The following is a 26,025-nucleotide window of genomic DNA, read 5'->3' as shown; positions in this document are numbered from 1 at the left end:
AACATGACTATGACTTTAGAAGTCAGTCTTGGAAATGTTAAGATGAGATTTAATGACTTCAGTGAATTTTTTGGGGCTCTCATCTGAACAAATAAAAATATTATCTTGAATAAATATATGCAAGGTCTGGCTCTCAATCTGTTGTCCTACAAATTTCATGTAAATAATCTCCCCTGTAATCTTCACTGGAACAACCTTATTTGTGACTGTAGTGAAATGAATCATACCACAAAGGGCATGTCTTGCACCATTCCTTTGGTCTCAGAGCTATTGTTTGCTGGATGTGCTATAGTAAATACAATAGTAAAGGACGTATTTGGGTAGCTAGCTTGGAGTTAGCTCATTGTGCCCTGCTATGCTGTTACCAGTATTTGAGCTAATTAGGACTGACTCAGATATGTCTCTGCGAGTTGCAGTCATTCCCAGTCTGCTTGCTATTGAGATAAAACAATTCACAAGCTCTGGAGCATGAATATTTGCATCTGATGTTTTACAAAACATTATACTCTTTAGCTTTGTGGTATGGGATCAGCATTAAAAGATTACTAACATATATAATGCCAAGTGGAAGTGACTGGAAATATGTCATTAGTGCTGAGAATGAGGCATAGAAAGAGATAGCATTATCGCTTCAAAAAGTAGTTCAGAAAAAGATGGGGGATTTTTTGTGCACACAGAAACGGAGATAACTTACCATCTGAGCAAGTTTAAAAAATGAAAAGTTGAGGTGAATGTAGGTGTGAACAATGGGAAAGCCAAAACATTGAAAAGCTACACAAGTATTTAGAAGGGTCACTTGTGTAAGTGTTTAACTTATTTGTAGACACACTGAAAAGACTGTAAAAACCTGGTGTAAGAACAATAAAGACTGTCAGTTGCTGATGACATTTCCTGTGAATCTCTGATACGAGAGCTCCATAGTTATACTCAGATACAGGATTTTTTCTGACCCATCCTAGCCATTATTTTTATTATTATTTTTTGTTTCTCTGTTTTGAAGAAAAGTCTTACAGTAATGAGTGTGGACTTATTATTAATCTCACACATATTTTTCCTTAAATTAGAAAATAAATGACACAAATAGAGACACTTTCTTCTATTTTTGTTTTCAGGTTTTGGTTTACATTCTACATTCACATCTATGTTATTAAAATAGAACTTTCTCTCTGAAGAAGTAGCACTTTCAGAATTCACCTCAGTTCAATGATATAGCACAGTAAATTAATTTGTTGTTACAACACACTTCTTCTGCAGGTGCATCCTGGCTTGCATAACACACGTTTTGGCCAGCAGGGCTAGGGAAGTGATTGTCTCCCTGTACTCCACTCTGGTGAGGCCGCACCTCGAGTATTGTGTTCAGTTTTGGGCCCCTCGCTACAAGGGCACTGAGGTGCTCTAACGAGTCCACAGAAGGGCAACAAAGCTGGTGAGGGGTCTGGAGAACAAGTCTTATGAGGAGTGGCTGAGGGAGCTGGTGTTGTTCAGCCTGGAAAAGAGGAGGCTCAGGGGAGACCTTATTGCACTCTACAGATACCTTAAAGGAGGCTGTAGCGAGGTGGGGGTTGGTCTATTCTCCCACATGCCTGGTGAATGGGCTAAAGTTGCGCCAGGAGATGTTTTGGTTGTATATTAGGAAGAACTTCTTTACTGAAAGGATTGTTAGGCATTGGAATGGGCTGCCCAGGGAAGTGGTTGAGTCCCCATCCATGGAGGTGTGTAAAAGACATTTAGATGTAGAGCTTAATGATATGGTTTTGTGAAAGACTTGCTAGTGTTATGTCAGAGGTTGGACTAGGTGATCTTGGAGGTCTCCTCCAACCTAGATGATTCTGTGATTCTGCTTACATAGAGGTTATTCTGAGATGTGTATTTTACCATTGTTTACAAGGCAGCAGAGTTTTTCTGTAAGTCTATTTAATTATTTTTGAAACCAAAGTAAAGCAATATCATCCTAGTATCATGGTCATGGAGATTGGGATTATTTATTATTAATACTGTGTTTTCTTCAAAAATTAATATTTCATTATTAATATTCCTCATAAATATATAATTTGTATCTTTTATATCATTAATGACATCGGAAAAATATGCTTTTAGTTGATTGCAATGTGATGCTGTGCAAATGTCAGTGTGATAGAGAGAGTTTACTTTATTCCATTTTGTATAGCTTTAATTAAGCAATAAAAGACGACATCCAAAATAATTACATACCATTTCCTTCTTGAAGAATACAAAGATAAAGCCTATGCTAACATAAAGAAGGCTAGAAAAATAAAAATGACACTTTCCTGCCTAGCCTAGAATAGCCTTTAATACTTGAAAATATTAGCATCAGCAGCATTCAGATTATATTAATAAATTTTAATTAAAGATAAGCTGATATTTAAAGCTATTTTACTAGGTCTCAATATTTAAGAACCAGTATGTGCCATACCTTGATAACCACTTTTATCTTACAGTTTAACTTACAGCACTGTATTGCATAGCACTGTCTAGTTTTTAAATGAAATAAATAAATAGTCATCACCTTTTAAAATAATTCAGTTCCTAAAACAGTAATTATGTTTCTATAATCAGTTCTGAGCTCCTTCCTTGCTCAGAAGCCTTCAAATATAATTCTGGACACATGTAAATAAAGTCTGTCTCTTCCTTTTAGAGCTGAAATTGGGGGCTGAAAGTTCCCTAATGTCCAAATGGCCACAGTACCCCAGCCTGAGCCTTGAGGCATGAAGCTTCTTTCAAAGCCATGAGACTCAAGGAACAAAATGAGACCATGCTTTAGGCAAGTGCAAAGTCCTGCACCTGGGTAGTAGTAACCCCATGCAACAGTATTTACTGAGGGCTGAACAGCTGGAAAGCAGTGTTGCAGAAAAGCAGCTAAGTGTCCTTTTCTGCAACAAAATGAACCCGGCCAGCGATGTGACCAGGGGGCAACTGTCATCCTCAGTCTGCATTAGGAAAAGCAATACCAGCAGGTGAAGGGAATTGATCCTTCCCTCTGTTTGGCACTGGTGGGACCCCATCTGGGGTGCTGTGTCCATTTCTGGGCTCCCACTACAAGGTAGATGTGAATATACCCGTTGGAGACCAGTGAAGAGCCACCAAGTAGTAAGAGAGTGGGAGAACATAGTGTAGGACGGAAGACTGAGAGAATTAGGGTTGATTGGAATGGGTTGCCCAGGGAGGCGGTGGAGTCACCATCACTGGGGGTGTTTAAGAAAAGGTTGGATGTGGTATTTAGGGACATAGTTTAGTGGGTGATATTGGTGGTAGTGGGACAGTTGGATGAGACGATCTTCAAGGTCTTTTCCAACATTAACGATTCTATGATTCTAAGGAGAGAGAGCTAAGCGGAAGATAATCTGGCTGCCCACCAAAAGGTTGGGCATAGAGATGAACCAGACACATCTCAAAACTGGGCCATGAAGAGACAAGAGACAATGGACACAAAGCAGAACAAGAAAAAAAAAACCTGACTATACATTAGGAAAGATATATTCACACGGAAGATAAGCAAATAGCAGAATATGTTTTCATGTGGACAAGGCCCTGGGCCCAGCCTGCTCAACCTGCTAACCTGCTCCATTTTGACCTTGTATCATGGCCCCAAAGGGTGCTTCCAGCCCCCTCCCTCTACCCCACCCCCCCAACCCCACCATCTGCTGTCCTTGTCCCGGCCAAGGCCCAGGCCCCATGGCAGCCCTGGGGCCACCAGCACCTGCTCTATGAAGGCTGCAGAAGGGCTGGGCTCCTGCTCCCCACAGCCCTGCCTGGCCCAAACATGGCCCCTGCCCATCCAGGCCTGCCCACAGCCCAGCCTAGCCTCAGCCCGTCCAGGCCCCCAGTGCCTGGGGCTGGGGCTGCCCTAGTTCCCTGCTCCTGCTGTGATGAGCCCTGCCTGGCCCCATCCAGGGACACCCCGTGTTCCTGGTGATTCCGGGTTTTCTGAAAGGTCAGCTTTGGAAAGTATGTACGTAATATTCACTAACATGGGTGGGAGTCTGAAAACATTGTACTCTTTTTAAGGTGCTGTTAAGACAAACGAGAAGGGGACACGCTGTCTGATTTTAAGAGGGTATAGAACTAAGGGAACTATGATCTTTCAAAATCTTGTAGGAGTGAAAAAAGATATATATTATTTTTCTGAAAAATCGCTTGCTTTCATGGTTTTAGGGCTTGGGAAGCAGATAATTTTCCAAGATACAGAATAGGTGTATCTATTCTGTAGATAAATATTCTTCATATTCATTCATTCTTCTTAGGCCATGTCCAGACAAGGGAGAAACTTGAGGGAGGCAAGAAAAGGGTACAAGTATGGCAGCACCCCACTCTTGCAAGCAGTGGGCCTTATAGCACGTATGTTTCTTTCGTGGTTGAAATTTAACAGGTTGTTTTTTTTGCATTATTAATCTCTCTTTATTCTTACCAGACATTTCTGTACTCTTGAATATCAGTGTACTGTGGAAGTTTTGAATGTATGAGTATATTAGAGACTGTTCACCATTTTGATTCTGTTGTCACTCATCAACACCATACAGTATTATGTAAATAATGTCAGTTATAATAATATCATAGAGCAAAGCTGGAACAAATATTTACCTTATCAGTTTTTGCAATGGAGCTATTTGTGGAGCAGAAACCAAAACTTCTTGATGAGGTGCAAAGTGGTCCCTATTTGAACCAATTGTTTGCATGTATGATAAAATTCAGGTCTTAGTACTTTTTAAGCTTGTCTTCAGTCTTCAAGGAACATAAAGTACTTTGCATATTTTTTTTTTTTCATTATTTATAGCTTTTTAAGTTGGGTAGACATGTGTAGTACACTTGTTGGGATTCTGCTCTAATCCAGAACCAATCCTCAAGTTCTTGTCAGCTACATCACAGAGCACAGTTATTGCACTCAGATCACTAATTCAGTTCATGGCCTTAGCCTGGAGAGCTCACATCCCCAGTCACTGTCCTAAATTCCAGGCATTGATGTATCTCTTGCAATCTTAATAAAAAAGTCTTCCTCCAATCATTGCTATGCAACAATATTAACTCATGCTTCCCTGTACTTCTAATGCAGAAATGTCTTTCTGCAATCATGGGAGATTTGGTTAAAAGGATGTTTTTTATTGTAAAACTTGGGAAAAAGAAAAAAAAAAAAAAAGTGGGTTACTTACAGGATTAAGGAGAGGTTATTTTGAAAGCAGAAAAGCAAGGTTTAAGAAGTAAATCTGTTTTGTTCTGTATAGTTGCATCTGAGATCTAGTCTTACAGATAGCATGCTTTCAATGAGCCTCCCAGGATGCAAAATTAACCAGGCATAAAAATCCTAACTGAATTTATGCCACTAGCATTGGGCAGCCTTTGCATTTAGTTGATCCAATTTTTAGTATGGATAGCCCTGCAACAAACAAGATGCCCAATAAATGCAGATTTTCTAGTTTCCTGACCTTAGTTTTGGGCTCATGGTTACTTTTATGATTTTGCCAGTATCTGAGACAGCATGTTGTTAAAAAAAAAATATGTAAAAGTGCACATTATGTTTTATTTGTCTGTTCCATTGTATGATTCATGGATCTTTTGGAATATTGAATGACTGCATAATGCACCATAGGGCTGCCCTCCTCTGGAATGTTAAATTCTTTAGTGGGGTCTTACGATTATTTGCTGAACCTTATTTGTCCCATCTGCCTTCATTTCTTTCTAGTTATAAGCCTCTTTCCCCTTAGTCTTCTCCCCTTTCTCTACTCTCCATGTCCTCAGGCAGGTCTCTTGCCCTCTCTGCTAATGTTTCTCCATCTGTAAAATGGGAGTAATCAGAGTTGTTGGAAAGATTAATTAGTGAATTAATATTTGTGAAGCACTTGAAAGATGAGAAGCACTAGATAAAGGCTAAGTAGTGTAATTATTATTCTCAGAAGTGCCCTCATGAATAGGAAAAAAAAAGATACAGGGTTTCTGCAAGCTGATTAATAATCAGTATAGATGGTTCTGGAGATAGCTGACCATGGGCTAGTTGGCTATGCTTGTAAAGAGACAAATTACAACATGAATGAATACATATCGTTTATTTAGGTAACTATACACTTAAGAGTTTACATTTTTAATCTGCCATTTTTAACAGGCTGTTAATACTACACATGTTCACATTGATCATGAATCACAAATTGCAGTGATTTGAGAAAACGCTGCTCTGAACTTTAGATGTGAAACCTGTACCTTCTAGCTTCCAAATCCTTTTACTGTGATTTTGTATATGTGAATGCCTTTTAAACATAGTACTTATTACAAATGCAAGTGGAGCTGAGAAAGTAACTGAGAATAAATATTTTAAGGTAATATCCTACAGTCTCAGCATTGTATTGTGATTATAACACCATCTTCTCCCTCTTCTCCCACGAAAAGGGAGGTAATTTCCTTGTACTATAATTAAACCATCTTTCATTCCTCACTATTCAAAAAAAAAAGGGGAAAGAGAAGCTAATGGCCCCAAATGAGCATGATCACATAATGATAATTCCTGTCCAGAGAAGATATAATTATTAACCTGAACATTTTTTTTAATGTATTTTTTATAAATCATGTCTTCTGTGGCTAGAGAATTCTATTAAGTCTAACCACTAGAGGCCAAGTTGTATTACTTAACCAACTGTCTTAAACCATGTCATCTTAAAAAGAGATAAAGCGTGGTTGTGCTTTGTGGAAGCATGTTCTCATCCAACATAATGTTCTCATCCAAGCCCATAATAAAGAAACTCTGTTCCAGCATGCTCTGTACCAGCTTTTGGCAGCAAGCTAGAGTGAAGTAGAGTTTAAGATGGTATGTCCTTACTTCTTTATTCCTTCTGTAGGAAATAGTACCCAAGGTTATGTTGCCAAACCATTGCCTCTGTTTCCTGAGTGAAGGGGCTGCAGCTGAGACATGCCTGAGGAAATGAAGCTCCTTGTTTCCTCGGTTCTCCTGCCCCCTTCAGTTTCCTGATGCCTAGAAGTCAGTTTCACATTTCATGTCATAATCTGATTCTGTGTCTTCTGAGCTTTTAAGATGCTCATATTGATAGATCCCATTGGAATTAATGATTACAGGATGAAACAATTACGAAGACAGTTTTTTATTATTGCCTTTTCATTCTTACATCTCTAGTGAGCATCTAAGGGAAAATTTAGGAAACTTAACAATCATCAAGGCCCAAGAGACCAATGTTATTGAAGTGCGGGATAGGATCAAAAAACAAGCTGATGAGGATTAACATGCAGCTGCAGAAGGAAGTGATGATTTTGTTCAGAACTCTTTCAGACTATAGATAATCAGACTTCATGGGGTCCTGGTATGTGCTGTACGTAATGAGAAGGGATAAGAAAGGTTTGTGATGTGAGTGGTACAAACAAGAAGCAAATTATGCATAGTTAGGCCCTGCTAATCAGTGTCAGTGTCTGTGTACAGGATTGAAATCTTTGTATTCCTTGGTATCCAAAAAATAAGATCGATATATATTACATGTTTCAGTTTCTTTACGTTACAAAAAACGTTTGTTACTCGCTTTGATGTGGTGAAATGCTTTCAGGGTAATGGCTTTGCCATTAGGCCTATTGAAGGGACTACATTACTTGCATCATGCTTACATTTTTTGAAAGGCTCTAAAAGTTCTGTTCTTCCGAGAATATTGGGATGGGGGACTTCTTTACCATTACACCAACTTGGCATGGTGTAGCTTGGGTATTCTCTCAGCAGAGAGCAGCTTAAATGTTAACTAGTATTGTCACATGTAAAGGGAGAGTGCTGACCCCAGGTGAGAGCTTGTCTTGCTGGCCACTGTTCCCATCAGCCTACTATTTCAGGGTTTGGCATTAAAATGATATTGCAGGTATTATCCCTATAGCCTAGCCCAGCCTGATTCCCAGTTTGCTACACGGAAGGGAGTTGACCTTCACAGGAAGAAGCTGATGTCTGTTATCTAAGAGAAGACTTGCTTCAGAGCATTAAAAATAAGAGAGAACCAGGAATAAATAACACTTCTGAGTCAGGTTCTTTTGGAGTGTTTCTTGCTCCTCCTGAACAGTAGTTGAGGGAATTTGATTCTAACAGCAATTATGTCAGAACTTCATTCCCTTTCCTACCTAAGAAGTTTTTACAGGGATATGGAAAAATGCAACTTCTCCTTCTAACACTGCCAGAAAAGAGACATACAAGGAGGAATGCTAAGAGAGATGAGAAAAATAATTCTTGGAGAAAAATGTAGATGGAGCTTGTAGTACTGGAACTGTATAAGGAGAAGCATTAATAAGGAATGAGTAAGTGGAAAGAGAGCATATTAAAGTAAGAAACAATGTTTCATATAACTAGCAAATAAGTAAATTAAAATAACTTGGAGAGAAGACACAGATTTAAACAAAACAAAACAACAACAAAAAAACACAACCAAACAACCAAAAAACAAAGAAACAAACAAACAAACAAACGAAAACATAAATATTAAAAGATTACATACTATGACTCTGACATAGACAGACTGAAAAAGAGAAGAGGAGCATCACAGAAGGAAAAAATTGTCAATGATAAAGTTAAAAGTAAACAATAAAACAAAACATAATAATGAGAAGAAGAAAAAAAATAAAGCCTTAAAGTTAGAAGACTAAAACTACTTAGAGTCATCCAAGTTAGGTTTGCTGGAAATTTTGATTTAATTAAAGTTTTCTTTAATTAAATTTCTAAACATTTCTGTGCTTTTCCAGAAATCAACAATGTCTGAACAACCGTAGGCAGAGGTGTTGCTGCCACCTCTGATGATCTGATTTTCTGTAGGTTTTCTAAAAGATCTGTGGATCCCCTGAAAAAATGGACTGATATGATGCTTTATGACTCTGAAAATGTGGTCCTTAACGTGTGTTAGATTTATAGTATTAGTCTGAGTAAGTATCAGAGCAGGCTTCAGCCATAAAAATGCCAGGGAGAATCCCAAGACTAAATTGCAGTTCAGTTTTGTCCCCTTCAAGGGGACAAGCAAACCCTCCTTATTCAGACAGATGGGAACATGGAGGCTAACGGTTAGGTGTAAGATATTTATGTGATTACAGGCAGTAATATTGCATACCTGCACACTTCCTGTACTATCCTCTCTCCCCTGTCCTCACATGCTAACCTAAGTGGATAGCAAAATGCAGTCAGCAGACAGAGATTTTACTGGGAAGTTGTTGTAAATTGCTGCTGAGACAGGTCGTACCACAAATCATTGTTCCCTTCACCTAAACAAGAAGGATGTGAGGGAGGAATTGTACCTTAGAAAGGATGTCCCTGAGTCGTTCTGTCTCCCACACTCCTAGTGGTGCAACTTGCAGGACACTTCTGTTTTCGCTTTTATGCCAAAAGGAGCTATATAGCTCCCAGCACAAGGAAGACCCAGACCAGAAATTACATGTCACACTTTGCTACAAAACCACGCCCTTGGCTACTGCTGTATAACTTGTGTTCTGTTGAACCATATAGGTGTACTGCTGACAGCAGAGGTAAACTAACTTCAGCTATAAAATTTCCCCTGTCCAGTAGAGTACATTCTAGTATTCCTGAGGATCTCAGTACATAGAGAAAGATAATACAGTACAAAATTGGGATTCTGTGTTTTAACAAATCAGCCTTTATAGTTCTTCTGGGTTTATGTGGCAAGTTTTGGTAGCCAGGGGGCTGCAGGGGTGGCCTCTGGGAGAAGAGTCTGGAAGATGCCTCGTTAGATAAGGGTCAGTCCTTATACGGTCATTACTCTTTTGGAACATTTCTGTTGTTTTAGAAACCTCTAAAACTTGTATTTATTTCTTTATACATTTTTTAGGAGGCATACTTTTGCCTCCTAAATGTCTCCAACATTGTGGGGATGCCTCCAAGGAAATAGCGCCAATGTTGAAATGTGTCAGTCTACCACCCTTACTTAATAAAAGTGTACAATGAAGCTCAAAGCGCACATTGCATAACATAATTGGAAATGTCTTACAGCAATATGTTGTACTACTTTTCTTATCTTTGGAAGTTTGGCCTAAGCAAAAAGAATGGTACTGATTACTACTGCTAAACTGGGATTGAGAACAGTGGTCAGATAAGGACAAGAGTGCTTTGCAGTTGTCTGAGTCCCTAGAACTACCAGAAGAAAAAGCCTGATGAAGTGAACAGTTTTCCAGGGAGTATGGCTAGGATTTAGCCAGTTCCTTCTGTCCAGATAACAAGATAACATCTTTACCTTAACATCCACACCCTGTTTAACAAGGCACTGAACTAAAGTGCTGAATATTCAAGATTATACTCTTTGCTAGATGCAATCAACTTCATTGTGTTGTCTGTACTCACTATGGCCAGAATGTCTGGAAAAGAAAATGAGTTTTATATATATATATATGTATGTATATATATGTGTGTATATATATATATACATATATATATACACACATATATATACATACACACACATATATATATATATATACATATATATACATATATACATATATATATATATACAAGTTGGATAAAATTGCAGGAATCTTTGGAATCTAGTATAATATTAATTGATGACAAGTTGTATTGCTTTTGCATGAGATCTCACTAATTCATAAATTTGCTGTACAGTTCCACTTAAATAAATGCAACTATGCTGATGTAAGCCAGGTCAGAATTTGGAGTTGAGTCTGCTCAGCATCTGCTTTTGAAATTAATGAGGGTGAGAGTAAAATTCCAGTGCTAAAATGCAAGGCAATTGTCAAATAGTATTGAGAGTTATCTAGTCTGGTCAGATACTATTAAGAGTTATCTAGTCTGGCCACTATGGAGAAAAAATGTGGAAATTGCCAAAATGTGGAAAATATGTTGGTTGTAAAAGTTCAAATGGTTCACTTCAAAGCATTTGTAATGTCTTTAGGTGGTTTATTATTGATATGCATATCTCTGGAGGGAAGAAGAATAAGGGTGATTTCACTCTCTCTCTTATTATAAAGTCTTTTATTCTGCAGCTTTTGCTGTTATCCTAGAGTATTCCCACACCTGATTTCTGGTTACTCTCTTTCCAGCCAAAATGAAGCAGACAACACCTCTTTTTGATAATTACTTATTAAAAAGGAAGAAATTACTGAGCAAATTGAATTTCTTAGGACATTTAGTGGAGTATGTTATCTTTTATATACCAAATAATCTTTTCAATTGTAGAATAAATAATAATAATTCTGCATGTTGAAGCTTTCGGTACATGATTGACTTCTAGTTTATTCAGTTCCTGAGCATAACAGAGCTAAGGCAACTACTGTGTGGTTTGGTCCAGCTGAAAATTTATAAATGTAGTGGGTTATTGTTGATTCCTTCACTGTCCACACAGAGTAAAAGGCCACAGAAAAATTATTGAGTTTACAATTGATGCATGGTGATGTATCACGCTGCACTGGTTTGTGTTTCTGAACTCAAGATGTTTACATGATAATAAGAAAATTATGCTGGAATAATTTACTACTTGTGTATTGTTTTGGCATTCAGTTTATTCAAATGATGAATTTGGGAAATACAGCTTAAAAAAAAAAAAAAAAAAAAAAAAAAAAACTGTTAAAATCCCAAACATCTAAGTTATTCTTTTAATGAAACACAAGTATCTAATGACCTTGACAGTAAAAATGTCATAGCTTATGCAACGGTACTGTAAAGGTCTTATAAATTTTACTACTAAATTATATTATTTGGTAGGAGATTTTTTTTGCCATGATTAGTATCTTCTCTTGTCTGTGAGGTAATAGTTGTTAATGAGTTGTTAATGAGGAACAGTCTTTAAAAATTAGATTTTTGTTTTGTATACATTCTAAAACCTGTTGTGACTTTAAAATTTTCTCATATATATATATATATATATATATATATATATATATATTAGTTCTTTGCTTTTGCATGATTACCACAATCATGGCTTGTGGTAATAAATTCAAAAGGTTAATTACAGATTGCATAGAAAATTATTCCCACCCCCTGTTTTTTGGCCACTGGTTTAATGTACTGTCCCCTCTGTATAAGAATGATGAGTCAAGAGATGTCTAATTTTTACTAACTATATGATTATATTAGCCCTTTTTAAAGACATACTTCTATTCTGATCATTTTCGCTCCCTGCTCTTAACGATCTTGGTCCATTTATGTAGATGATTTATAAGAACGGAATTCAAAACCTTGAGTTACATTTAGGATGGGGAATAATACCCAGGACAACTGACTTCCATTTTGTTGTTTAGACTGCAGCAAGACTTAGAAGTGATTCAAATATTGTTTCCTTTTGTCAACATTGAATTTAAAATGCTCATTTCTTGCCTAGTTGTCTAAGTCAACAGTAAGACCCAGTAGTTACTGTGCAAACTTAAATCATGTTGTCTCTTCAAATTTTGTCACTTCATACTTCAGTCCCTTTTCTGGACACTGTTTTCTCTTTCAGACCTTTACTTACAGTAGTGAAAAATTAAGATAATTCGTTTATGTCCTATGAACTTCTAATGAATGCTGACTTCTAAACCTTAAAAGGACAATCAGAATAGTAGATTAGAAATAAAACAGTATTATAAGACTGGAATTTTTAGTATAAAGCTACCAACGGAGTTTTGAGAAGTGGTTAATAAAAGGAAAAGCATTTCTGACACTGAGATCTACTAAGTTGTTTAAGAAAAGTATGGAAGATTCCAGGGCTAGTGAGAATAGGGACTCGACTAGACATAACAGTAAGAAACCTGTAAATGGAAGCTTTCACGAATGGCAAAGAAGTTGTCTAGATGATCTTAATGCCATTTTCATATTCAATTTCTTTGATTGTATTTGAAATAAATAACACAGTGTGTGTCTGTGGCCTAATTATTTCATAAAGGATGCTATGTCGTAACAAGTAAGATTGTAAATGTTGGGATGACTTGCTGTCCATTCTGCAGTACAGATTTATGGGTAAAGCAACCTCTTTTTCCGTGAGGGCTTGTAGCAGCAAATCATCTTAGTCTTGACACATGAAACTCATTTAGTCAAGCTCAAGAATATGTTTACATTTCTTATTAATACATGTAAAAACCTTCTCAGTTGAATAATAGTTATTTTTTATTAGTCCCAGATGAAATGGCAGTCTGTATGATAGGCATTCTGTAAGTCTTATTAAAAGATACTCTATGTTCTAAAAAAAATACTGTCTGAATAAGAAATATTGACAAATACAGTCTTATTACCCAGATTTTGCAAATGAGAAGCTTTTGTTCAGTGGAAATAGAGAGGCATTTCTAGAGGAGGATCTCTAAAATCATTAGCTACCACTGTTAGGGCAGAAAAGTCAGTCTCATCCTACTGACCATAGGGGGAACACTTAGCTTAGATTTATGGCTCATTTCTCAGGCATTGTAGTTAGGGTGACAGCAGTTAGGGTGACAAATAAATGTCTTCTGTCTTGTCTGTGTTATGCTAAATATATTTGAGATTCAAACTTTTATGATTACTTCTGAGTGATCTAAGTCACGTGATAGTGTTTTCTCTGTAATAATTAGATTTCTGATGTGAATGCCTGCAGAATGTACGTAATCTAGTTCCTCTGTCATTGGGTTAACAACTTAAAAATTGCTTTCTTGACCACTCATTCTACTAAAATAAAATTACACTAATTTACTCAAAGAATGAATAAAACCAGATCCTAAGTAAATTTGGTTAAGAATCTCAGTAGATGTTTATGTTTATCATTGTTTCAGAATTTATAGAATAACATACAGTAGAGCTTGCATTGCAAATGTAGGTTCCAAATCTTAAAATGTTACCCATCTCCACTAGTGTGTCAGACCACCATTACTAAATATGATAGCCTGTGAGCTCCTCTTTTAGCCACTAACTGGTATTTCCATGGAAAAACCTGAATGGAAAATTGAGTCAACTGGCTAACACTGTAATTGTCATCCAAGAAGTGAGAAAACGCAGATGAAGATGGTCATAAAAGCTGACATACATTGGCTAGACTAATTTGAGCACATTGTCCTGAAAACTTAGTATTACAAAAGTCTAGTTTCTGTAATAATCATAGAAGCAAAAATAGGTAACAAATACACTTCATTCTTCTCTCACCTTTTTCTTTTTTTTTTTTTTTTTTTGCATCTAAATTTAAGCTGTCATCTTTAACAGATTTATTTGTACCAGTTTAAGTGAAAGGCAAATTAGGTCCTTTAAATGCATTCCCTGTGGGTTTTTTTGTTCTTCTTCTGCAAGCGTAGAAGAGAACGTGTATTTTTGTGCTTTGCTACCGATTTTATCTCTGTCTTTAAGAGTCCTTTCTGTAATAATTTGGCATTCTTTCTCTTCATTTTATTTAAATTGCCACATACACTTGTTAAATAATCCTATCCTGTTTGGGTTTTGCTATTCCTTTCTTTTCCTTTCCATGGTGATTGATTGCCATCTGGGGGCTAACATGAGCCCATCATGCTAATTTCACTTACTCTGCCCATTAACTGCTATTTTCCCCAGGGTCAGAGGCAAACGTATGAAGCCACTTTATCACTCAGCTTACAGAACATCTCATACAGTGAACCTTGTATTATGAAACGGCTACATCAGCCTCTAATTACTCAGCTCTACTCTGTGTTGAATGCTGGTGCACCTTGAGAAACAGCATGCAAAAGCACATTTGTTTAAGTCCTCAGATGGTTAACAGTGTGCATAACCTCCTCACAAATTACAGCCTCAGCTGCAGCACATCCATTAGTCTGGAAGAATGAAGATTCCCAAGTGGCCCTGGTGCCTTTCCCAATTCCCTTGCGACCCACCAATCCTCTCAGTGCTTTCTCTGCATGTAGGGAGTGTTCAGAGCTAATCAGGTCAATGATCATCTCACGGCTCAGGGGACATGACAGGAGCCTATCACAGCAGTTACACGATCTTCCAGACCTGAGCACGCTTGCTGAGAATCTCATGTTAAGAAACATAGCTTTGGTGCTTCTTCTCTCACTCCCTAGGAACCTCTGAGGATTTCAGCTCATCTTTCTCTCTCTTTCCTTTAGACAGTGAAGAGTTCAACATAAATGAAAAACAGGCATAGCAGTATGCAGCAACCCGGAGTGTGTTGATTGAAACTTAGATTACCCCCAAATCACTGTTGATTTGACTGATGCGCCAGCTTTACCAGAGAAAAGATTTCAATTAAGGTAAGTGCGGCTTTATCTGGCTGACTGCATCATGCTGAATTTCTGCATTGAAAGTTCAAACTGAGTAAACTGACAGTCTGCACTGCAGCAAGGGAGTCTGTGCCGTCTGTCAGGAAAGGGCTCAGGGCAGAGGCAAGTGTCCCAGCATGGAACGCGTGTCTGGAGAGATGCAGATTTTAAGCAGCTGCTCGTGAATGGCTGCAGTTATTTCTGATTCGGTGGCACTCTGAAGCTTGAAAAAATGTTAGAAATGTGCAGGGGTGTGAGAGGGGAGGAGGAAAGGCAAGCGCACTTTCCCCCTTTGTGCTTACTACATTTATTTTGGGAAGCACTACAACTGGAAAGCAAAAGTACATTATAGTAAAACTTGGTTCTGATCAAGGAGCTTTGTTCATTCGCAAACAGAAACTCGTAGACAAAAGGCTTCAAAGTTCTGTGGCATTTAAATGAGGTAGAAAGGGATTTTTGAAATGAGAGTTGAGAATATGCATGCAGCTTTCCATGTTACAGCCAGTCTGAGGGCTGTGACTCGTGTGTGGACTGTTATACTCAGCAGTTGATGGGTTTTTGAACAGTTCCTTTTGCAGAAATAGCAGTTCTGTGAGGAGAGAAGTGTGAGTGGGGGTGCTGCTTCAATAGGAGTGGTCAGAAAATGAAATTGGTAGTTGCTGGGGGGAAAAAAAGAAAAGTAGTGTTTGATTGAAGAGGAACAGGATGCATTTTTCATGGGGTGATAGAAAGAGTGTGGCATATCAAAAGAAATATACTGATGATTGAAGATCTTTACTTAAAAAACAAAACAAAACAACAACAACAACAAAAGAGTAGATGAGAAGAGGCTGTCTTGAAAGATTAAATGATTAATAAGAAAAAGTCAAGGATGCTTATGCAGCCCAGAGTTAGTTAAGCAACCCAGTGTATCTATGGCAAATCCATACCAGCATGTCTAAAGTGAATTGAATTTGATAGTCTGAGTCAAGTGTACATTTAGTATCTATGCTGTCAGGGATAACTGAGGAACTGGTAAACAGCCCAAACTTTTCAATGTTGTAAGGGACCAAATTAAAGATCTGTTGTATTAATCATGTCAGTGTTCTTCCTGTCACCCACAAAAAATTACACTTTGTCTTTAAAAACTTGTCATAATAGCGAGAAAAGATCAATGGAAAGTTAATTGATTCCAAATCTTGCTGTCTTAAACAGATGTTTAACTCCTAGGCAGTTTACAAAAGTATGAATTAATTGCAGTGCTTTTTCAGCCAATGCTGTTTACTGATATTAAATATCTGTATCTTTGATTATCATCCAGTGTTGGGTGTTGGTAATATAATTCATAGCACTATATCTTGCATCAAAAGCTCAGCTACTCAATACATTTAAAATTAAAAAAAAAAAACAAAAAAAAAAAACTCTCAAGCACCTGCTCCACCCTGTCTCTTTCCCCCCTCCCCCCATCCCCCTGAAAAAGAAATTCAGGGAAATGTTGGTTACCTGCAGGTTTGTTATTTATTCCATTAGCTTTTTCAGTGAGAAATACCAAGCTGTCTTTCTTACAAAAATATAAGCATATTGGAAAATGACCTGAGGTTTTGGGGAAATGTACTTAGAATGCTGATGGTTTTAACAATATATCAGTATTTTCTCTAAGTTCTGTACTCCATCATGGTAAATCAGTATGTCCACTGTTTTCTTGGAAAGGAAGTTCATTTGGGAAGTAGTTACAGGCACTGGTTCTCATCTTGGTGTAGCCTGTGGCTCACTTCTTTTTCTATGTTACATTAATATGGCATTTACTAAGTTTTGTGCTGCTTGAGATGCAAGCCTTGACCAGGCTAGAAATACTTGAATGCATAAATCAGCTGCCATTATACCTGTCTTCAATGATTTTTCTTTCATGAATAATCAATGGTTTCCTAGCATAATTAGTATTCATTACTACACATCAGAATATTCATTAAAAAAATCAAAAGGCAATAACTTAATGCATTGCAAGGGAAGAAAATCTCATGTAAACAATTCCTGTGCAGTTGCAGACTTCCAGGTAATGTACAAATAGCAGCAACTTCCATTCCAGTCTCTCACAGGCACTGACTATAAACACTGTTTGACATGATGGCTTTGTTCCCCTTTTGTCTCACAAAGTTGTTGCTGTAAGTAAAAAAAAAATAAATCACGTTTTCGTGGTATTGTGTCTGTGGGTTTATAAACAAGTCTTACAAATGCACTTACATCCCCATTATTATTTTAAAAGATCAGATGTTCTATCTGCTTCTAAGTGAAGAGCACTTACATTCCAGTATACTAGCCTCAGAAATTGTATGAGATGACAATTCACCAAACACTGGGAAATACTGCTTTTCCTTGTGTTTTGATAAAACAGACCGTAATGTTACAGTTATTTTCTGGCCTCTTCAATTAGTGGACTGTGGACTTCTTCATATGGATTGACCATCCAAAATGACCTCAGCAATATGGGGAATTTAATTCCTCATTCACTGTAATTGGGAGCATCCAACTCACTGAAGGTTTTCTGACATGGTAAGCATAGGAATACAGGTTACACAAAAAAGCAGTGGCAGAGACATCTATATAGCCTAGTTTCCCTCTCTCAGACTCTTTTTGTTTTACTCTAAAGCCATATCAAATAGTATTAAATATACATCTGTATGCAGAGTTGAGCTTTATTTCAGATATTTCTACTTCTTTGAATGAGGCCAGAGTTAATTCTGTGCCTCAAGCTGAGTCTTATTATCAACAGAAGCGTAAGACTGCTATCTGGCCCAACACTATTAAAAATTAGTGTTTCATACTAATGCTTTAATATTTTAAGAGTTTTTTTTTTGTTTTGTTTTGTTTTGTTTTGTTTTTTGTAAGGAAGGATATAAATTGAGGTTCAGAATGGGTTAAAGCAAAGGGAGCATCGACTAGGTGATATAGAACCAACCACAGAGAAGCAAGCAACAGTTCTACTAAAACTGTGATAGTGATACATGAAAAAGAAAGCATGTTAATTACTACAGCTAATAATCCAGAAAATGTAAGGTAAAGACATATATTTTGTCATTTCAGGAGAAATGGGTGAAGGAAGGGTAGAATAAACTTCAGGGGCTACTGAGTTCCCCCAGTTTTCTTTCTCACAGCTCTATGAAAAGCTCCCAGAAAGGGAGGATTTTCCAGCTCTGTGTTATTAACATGCCTTTGCAACCTTTGCAATCTGCTTTCCCAGGAAGACCTTTGTGTCCCACCAGACTCTTCTTATCTCTACAACTCTTGTTACTTTCAGAGTTTGGTTCTCCAGCACTTATTCTTGCACCTCTTATGGTACAGCTTCTGTTTCTTCCTTATGGTATTTTTTTTTCTCTTTTCATTCTGTTCTTCATAGCATTATTCTTCCTCTTTCTTTTCCTTTTCTTTATCTACCACAAGGTTATGCTTCATCACTTTTGTCTGCATTCTCTTCTTTCCTTTGGTGCTGTTAGGACATCATTGTTTTTCACTTGATCCATGTGTGTAAATTCTTCTCTTTTATTGAAACAAACAAACAAAAAATTGAAAACACTGTAGTACTCAAATGAATGACATATACGCATTCAAACACTCTACCATCTCAGCCATCCCTTTTTTTTCTGTGTTTTTCATTGTTCTAGTTTTACACTCTTCATGTCAGAGGCTATTATCTCAGTGTCAAGTCAGTAGCAAACACAAGAAGAGCCAGTTCTATTTCCAGCTTTGGGGTCTATGTGTATGTTGATACTAGAAATTGAGTGCTCTTAACTGGTTCATGAAGGCAAAGCTCTGCAAGGTTTAACTCTTATTTCTTAGGATGTCACTGTTCTTTCACAAGCATACATTGGAGTTAATAAGAAACATACATTGCGGAGTATACACATAGATGCTTGCAAATACTTAAGATTATGGGGGTTGTTATTTTCAAGCCATTGTGAGACTTTCACCTTCTGAATGACTTCTTAGACTCATAATTAGTTGATTTAGAGGAAATGAAGTGTTTGTAACTACTTTTTCTTCTCTTTATATGACTCCGTCATATATGCACCGTATTAAAAAATGAGTTTCAAACCTCTGTCTTCTTTGGTATTAACGCTTTCATTAGGGTCCACTTGTTTTGCAGAGATGTAGCTCATTGAAGGCATTGGGTTTGGCATGTGTCACTGGAAGAATATTTGCTGAGACAATAATTTTGTAGTAAGCCAGCAAAAGTTTGAAGCTTCAGTGGCATTTTCAGAGGGAGAAAGCTTCAGTCTCCTTTTTTGTTGAACCTTCAATCCTGGCAGTTTGGGGAAAAAAAATTCTGAAAAAAAATCTTTCATGCAGATGATTTCTATATCAAAGTAAAATACAAACCTACACTTCCATATTTATTACCAGACTTGGTATTTAGCAAAAGTCAAATACATATGTTTTACAATGCCAATACTGAAATGAATTGCTTAAAGAAGCTTCTTTTCTTCTAAATATATGAGAGCTAAGATACTGTATCATGAGAGTAGGTCAGGTTACAGGCACACCTGTGCTTCAATTTCTGTCAAACGTATCATCTCCTCTTTTTGGAGGTGAAGAGAATCTTCCTGTAGGGATCAGACTCATTGATGTGCACCAGACTGTTCTGTTGCTGAAAGGGCATCTTTCTCCAATAGGTGTCTTATCTGTCGATATTTTTTTAAGGCAATGACTGCATTATTTTTGACCTATATATAACACTAGCTATGTTTACTGTCCTGTGTCCCAGCAGTTTGTGATTTGGGGTCTGTTGAAGATGGAGTCTCTGTGCTGAATGGCCCCAACCTAGAATCTGAGATCAGATTGGAATGTTTTTTGGAGAAATGTATAAGAAACATAGAGCTGAGATTCAAAACAAGGAAGCATCTAGGCACCTTAACTCACAATAAAATGCTGTCTCACACTTAAATTTAAAAGTTGCATGTCTGGGTACTGGAATTATTTTGTCCTTCAACTTTCAGAGTACAGTATTTTCAGACCAGTCTCCAAAGCAGATGATGAGAAGTACTTAAATGTCTTTGGTAAGGAGTTTTTGTTTCCAAATTTAGATCAGATTTATTATTCTTTTCATGCATGCATTTACTCACTGAGCACATTAATACTATGTCCGGCACATCAACTATACTTACAAAATACTGTTATAGCTGACTTGCTTAGAGAAATGTTTGAAATTCTTTTTTTCCCCAGTGAAAGTAAAGAAGAATGCAAACCCACTCATTTTCCAGAAAACAGACAAGACATTTGACCTTTCTTGATCAACAGTGTGTGCTTCAGCACTGATCCCCAAACCCAGCTTTTTGACCTGGGTCACTTAGAGTCTATAAGCATTAGTTTCTTGGCTGCTGTTCTCTTAAAGCTGCCAGCAAGTGCTAAATGTAATTGTAAATGCAGACACACATTTGCCAAACAGTTGTCTGTGGCCGCTTACTCATTCCACAAAGATTTTGGTTTGTTTATGCACTTGAACCACTACCCACAGGACTTGGTTTGAACTGATGACCAGGCTCTAAGCTCCCTAACCATTTCTTTATGTTCTTCAGTCCCCTTCAACTGTTTGTATGTACACAGTACAGTGTTTATGTATATGTAGCTGAGATAGCACTTTAAGTAACTCTCTTAAAAGCCTATATGAAGATCAAAAGTACATTTACCAATAATAACTTCGGCATTCTGTCTTCGGGTATATGCGTTCTGTGTGTGTATGTTGTAAACTTTCATATATATGTTTTATACACAGCTCTATACCTATAATCAAATATTTAATTTAACAACATAATAATAAATATCTATATCCCATAGTTCATTTTTCCTTTTTAAGAAAATACAGCAACTAAATGCAATATTGGTAAATGGTAGAAGTATATCGGAGAGTACAATTTAAATAACATTTTTTAAGAATACTTGTAGCTTGAAAAACAGCTAAAAATAACACTTCTTGACAAGATTTCCATTGTCATGAATAGTTTGAGTAGAGATTTACTCAAAAATTTTGATATTTTATGAGTAAGTGATTCTGCAGAATCTGACTTCATTCAGATTTAGTTGCAAAAAGCTTTCCGTAAAAATTTTTCAAGTTCAAGTAATATTTCTGTAATTAAACTGGAATATTAATTATACAACAAAATGAAAAGCCCTTTCATTTCCATTTAGGAAGCATGTATCTTTGCTTGTTAACAGTCTTTCATTTATCCCTAAAATATTAATATGAATCTTGGTATTTGGTTGCCATAATTTTAAATATTTAACTCTCTCTCTTTAAATTGGTAAATGGAATATAAATACATTGCATTCTCTGTTACAACTGACACTTCCTATTCTTTTTCTGGGTAACATAGTAGCAATTTAGGGGATGGAGTAAACCCATCTAGTATAGATCTGCATCACTGTAACTCTAAATGAAAGAAATCCTGATTTATGCTGGTAATTGAAAAAAAGAGAAAAAAAAGAAAAAAAAAAGAAAAAAAAAGAAAAAAAAAAGAAAAAAAAAAAGAAAAAAAAAGAAAAAAAAAAAAGAAAAAAAAAAGAAAAAAAAGAAAAAAAAAAAAGAAAAAAAAGAAAGCAAGCCCCGTGCCTTTCGATAAAGAGAACCCTTTTTATATCACTATGCAACATGCAATGCAATTCTTAGCTCATGTTCTCATCTTCACATACCTTTCTTAATCTGACCTGGACAACAAGACTCAAAAAGGTTTTTTATTAAAAAGAAAAGACAAACAAACAAACAGCTACCACTCGTTCAGTAATTTGGCCCTTCTACCTTTGGGCTAGTTACTTGAGGAAGCACAGACATTAAAATAAGAGATAAAATATGATAGTCTAGCTTCTTCCTGAAAGAGTACATATGTCAGAATAAATACAGAGATAAGAGGTGATATTGAGAAAGTGGTGATAAGGAAAACACTGAAATGAACTTGCTAATTAAAATGCTGTATAAGTAATATCTCTCACGTCACCCAGCCTTTCTGACCGTAGCATGTTATGAATCCTATGAGTTTTTTTCAGCTTTCAAACCTTCTTACAGATTCTATGTAAATACCTATGCCTCCCCCCCCCCCAAACCCCTCCCTTTTTTTTTTTTTTTTTTTTTTTTTTTGGTGCGGTGGGGTCCTCACTGCACATAAACCTAGATTAAAATTTTCAGGCACTGCTGTTTTCTCCTGCCTTTGTCCTTATGTCTCATCATCCCCTTCCCCCTTCTCCCAACCCCCCTTTTATTATTATTTGGGATGGTAATGTGCTTAGTCCAATGCACAGAATGTGTAAGCAGCTAAATTCAAGTCCGTCAATGGACTTCAATGCCACTCTGAATTACCCATCAGATGTAGCACATAGCAATTACCTGTCATTCTTTCTCACCCTGAGAGCCGAAATGTATCAGTCAAGGACATTTTGAGTTCCAGTAGCCAAGAAGGGGAGTAATCCTAAACTGGGTGTAGATGAGATAGTCTGTAGGGCAGAACACAGCATAGCCATGAGGACAAGTTTCTGGATTGTTTTAATAGGTAGAGTTAAAAAAAAAAAAAAAAAAAAAAAAACAACAAATATTAGAAATTATGGCTTTTCCTGTAGAAGTATTTTTCTCTAAGCTTATTATTTACACTGGGTGGGGGGGGTTTGTTTGTTTGTCTTGCTTTTTTTGACTCTGCCTGGAACTCCCTTGGGCATTATCTTCCAACAAACAATGGGCATTTTTTGCAAATGCTTTCTAAAGGTCACCTTTTTTTTTAATCAACTCACTTTTTCTGTAATAACTGTATGACATTTTTTGCCCTATTTGTGATCAATGAGCATGAATATTTTAAATGGAAAACACACACACTTAACTATATCTTCTAAATGTTGCTGTTATGGTTTGAGCAGGGGGGAGGGAGGGTCAGGAGGACAATGCTGAACATCCAGAATTACCATTCTTCTCACACTGCTTACAGCCTTTTCTGTTATTAGGTGCCCAGGGTTGCTTTTTCAGGAAAAAATGACAGGATGCTACATTTTAATTTTCTTTTGAATGTACTTGATATAAATCTTCCTTCCTGATGAAGAACAGGTGGAACTGGTTACCATGCAGCTTACCTCAGTTTCGATCAGTGCAGGTTGTACCAGGCAAAACACACTGATCTTCCAAACATTTCTGAATGCAGCGTTTAGGTGCACCAGGCATTCCGCTTTCTACTGGCTGTTCTTTAGGTTTCCTTTGGACAGATACCATGGTAGAGAAATAGTTCATTACAACTTAAAGCATCCTTTAGCATGTGTCATTCTCTGACACTCTCCTTCTGACGTTGTGTCTATGTCTGTATGTCTTGTGCAAAAATGGTTAATTAATGGAACAGAACTAGAACTATCTTATCTAAAACTATAAATCATGTAAGTACTGAAGGTTGCATCTGTTTGGTGCTGCATGGTTTTTCTGCCTTTCGTGCTTTTAAATTGCACTTTTGACAAATAATGGTCTGGTATTATTGATGTCCATAGTAAAACTGTCCATTTTTGGCGTCATTCTTCTGAATTTTCTGATAGGATATTTTCCCAATAAAAATAAGCAATAGTGCATGTATTGGAAAATTTCTCCTTCAGAGCCCTTCAGCAATAATGTCCCCAGCTGGAAATTTCTCTTTCTGCAAAGAAACAAACTTGGGTCATATGGGTCTAGGTTTCATGGGATGTATAGATATATTTTTTAAGTGCAATTCTTAAGGCATAAATGTGATGTTTTAAATAGCTTGAAAGGAAAAAGAAGTGATTTTTAATGCAGATCTACCAAATATAATGTCCTTTAGTAGCATCAGTACCCCTGAAGGCAGGCATTTGAAAAGACAGAGAGAGTCATAACACCAAGATAAATGTTGTGACTAGCATATAAGGAAAAACATAATACAAGGAAGTAGAGAAATATGTCCTGTCAGAAAACAAAGAACTAGTAATCAAAATTATGGTTCTAGTTTTCAGTTTCTTTTCAACTATTCAGTGAGGCACTGGTCTTTATCAATATCAAGGCTTTTTTTTTTTTTTTTTTTTTTCCCTGTAACTACTTTTAAAACATTGTTAAATCTTGTATTTTATTCTGACAAATAGTTAGGAATACAAATAAAAATTGTACTATTTCTTTTTATTTGGCAACAATCCATAGCTCCAATGCTGAACTGAAATGTGGACACAGAAGGGGAAATTAATTCCCTTTCTAGGAACCATTTGAAGTATGATTTTATAATTCTGTATAAGAATATAACCACATGTATGTTGGAATTTGAAATTCCAAAACTGTTAAAATTCTCAAGCTCTCCATGAAACCAAATGTTATTTTATCAAATTCTATCAACACTGTAAAGAGATTTATAATCAGATAATCTTATTCATCTTTGAGACAATATACTTTGTTTTATGGATTGTATCATGAAAACAGCCTTTCTGTAGTAAGGTTGGTGTACAAAGCTGTAACCTAGCCTTAATTTAATTAAAATTGATTTAAATTTACCAACCACAGAATGGAGAGAAGTTACAGTCTGCTCAGTATATTGCCTCCAAGTTAAATAGCCAGCAACAACGGAACCTGGCTGAAGATTTAACTTTTCTGACATGAACAGCAGCTGGATCAAGGTATAGCTGTGAGGTACACTGAATATGAATGATAGCATTAGAAAATCCAGCTGAGCAGGTAGGATTGAAAACTCCCCTCAACTCCCTGCCATGGCTTTGAAGTTTCACAGACCATGTAAACAAAGTCTACAAGAAGTAAACAAAAGCTACTGTCATCCTGATTTCTTCCCTGTGTCCAGGGTGAGGCATCGTTCTGTGGCCATGCATAATGGACAGGCTCCTTCTTTGAGTGGTTGTTAAGCCACGAACAGTGCCACGTCCTGGACTGTACAGTAGCTCTGACCATTTGAGCCTAGGTGAGGCTGTGATTACTTGTGTGAGGCCATCAGCACTTGCTGAGTTTTTTCTCTCGGACAAATAAAAGTGTGTAGTATAAGTACTGAAATTATTTTTATCCTCTTCTAATATTCTTTTGCCATTTAATACTAAATTTGGCTTGTCTCCTCTCCTCTCACATTGCCTACAGAAAGACTTCACTTTCCAACATTTGGAAAGTGCTACATCCACCCCACATATATTTGAGAGATTGTTTCCTTCTAACTTTATTTTAGGAGACCAACGGTTACCCTCTGCAGCTTCTTATCATTATGTTCCCTTTTCTGTGCCTAAGGAAATAATGAGGCACTGGCTTGACAACACCTAATTCAAACTTTTACATGAGATCGGCTTGTGATCACAAATTGTTCTAATGTCAGATATTAATTTGGGGATTATCGTAGCCATAAACAGAAGCACGTGTAGTTTGGATTAAGAAATTGGTGGGGGAAGAGGGACTGAGGCTATATTTCTTCCTGAATATGGAAGCAGTTTATTTATTTTCACTAACAATGGCAGCAAGTAATTACAGCCTTTTCTCATTCTCCTGCCTCAGGGGAACTGAACTGCTGCTGTCTCAGTGGAGGCTGAGCTGCTACTGGCTGCTGCCATTTAATACTTCCTATTCTCCTTTGAACCTGTCTGTGAGCCACTTCTCCTTACCTATTCCTTCTTCTTTGCTTTCCCTGTTAAATATGTTCCTGAAATGCCCGTTAAAGTAAGTTTAGATATGTGCAAATAATATGGTTTAAACACCTGGTGGAGGCTAGCAACCATAAATCTTGAGTTCCAGGGAGTCTTTACCTGCAACAAACTCCCCCTCCTCCCAGTAGTTGAATGTACTTTCTTAAGATTGCAGATAATAAGTATTTACTTCTCCTTGTTTTTTCTAACACACAATTGAGATTATGTCTGTTTATTTCTTAACTGTATCGTGTGAAACAA

General features: G+C 36.9%; 1 protein-coding gene across 4 annotated transcripts in view; it reads left to right on the top strand.

Moving 5' to 3' along the window:
* CDH12 (cadherin 12) overlaps window positions 1-26,025 on the top strand; it is a 579,148-nt gene that overhangs the window by 324,141 nt on the left and 228,982 nt on the right. For all 4 annotated transcript variants that reach the window (XM_068670857.1, XM_068670854.1, XM_068670856.1 and 1 more), the window contains one exon: window positions 15,010-15,153. The gene's annotated coding sequence lies outside the window, so the exon portion shown is untranslated. The remainder of the gene's footprint in view (window positions 1-15,009; window positions 15,154-26,025) is intronic.

The sequence above is a fragment of the Anas acuta genome, chromosome 2 (assembly GCF_963932015.1).
Source record: "Anas acuta chromosome 2, bAnaAcu1.1, whole genome shotgun sequence".
Taxonomy (NCBI): Eukaryota; Metazoa; Chordata; class Aves; order Anseriformes; family Anatidae; genus Anas; species Anas acuta.
This window is presented reverse-complemented; position numbering and strand designations above follow the sequence as displayed.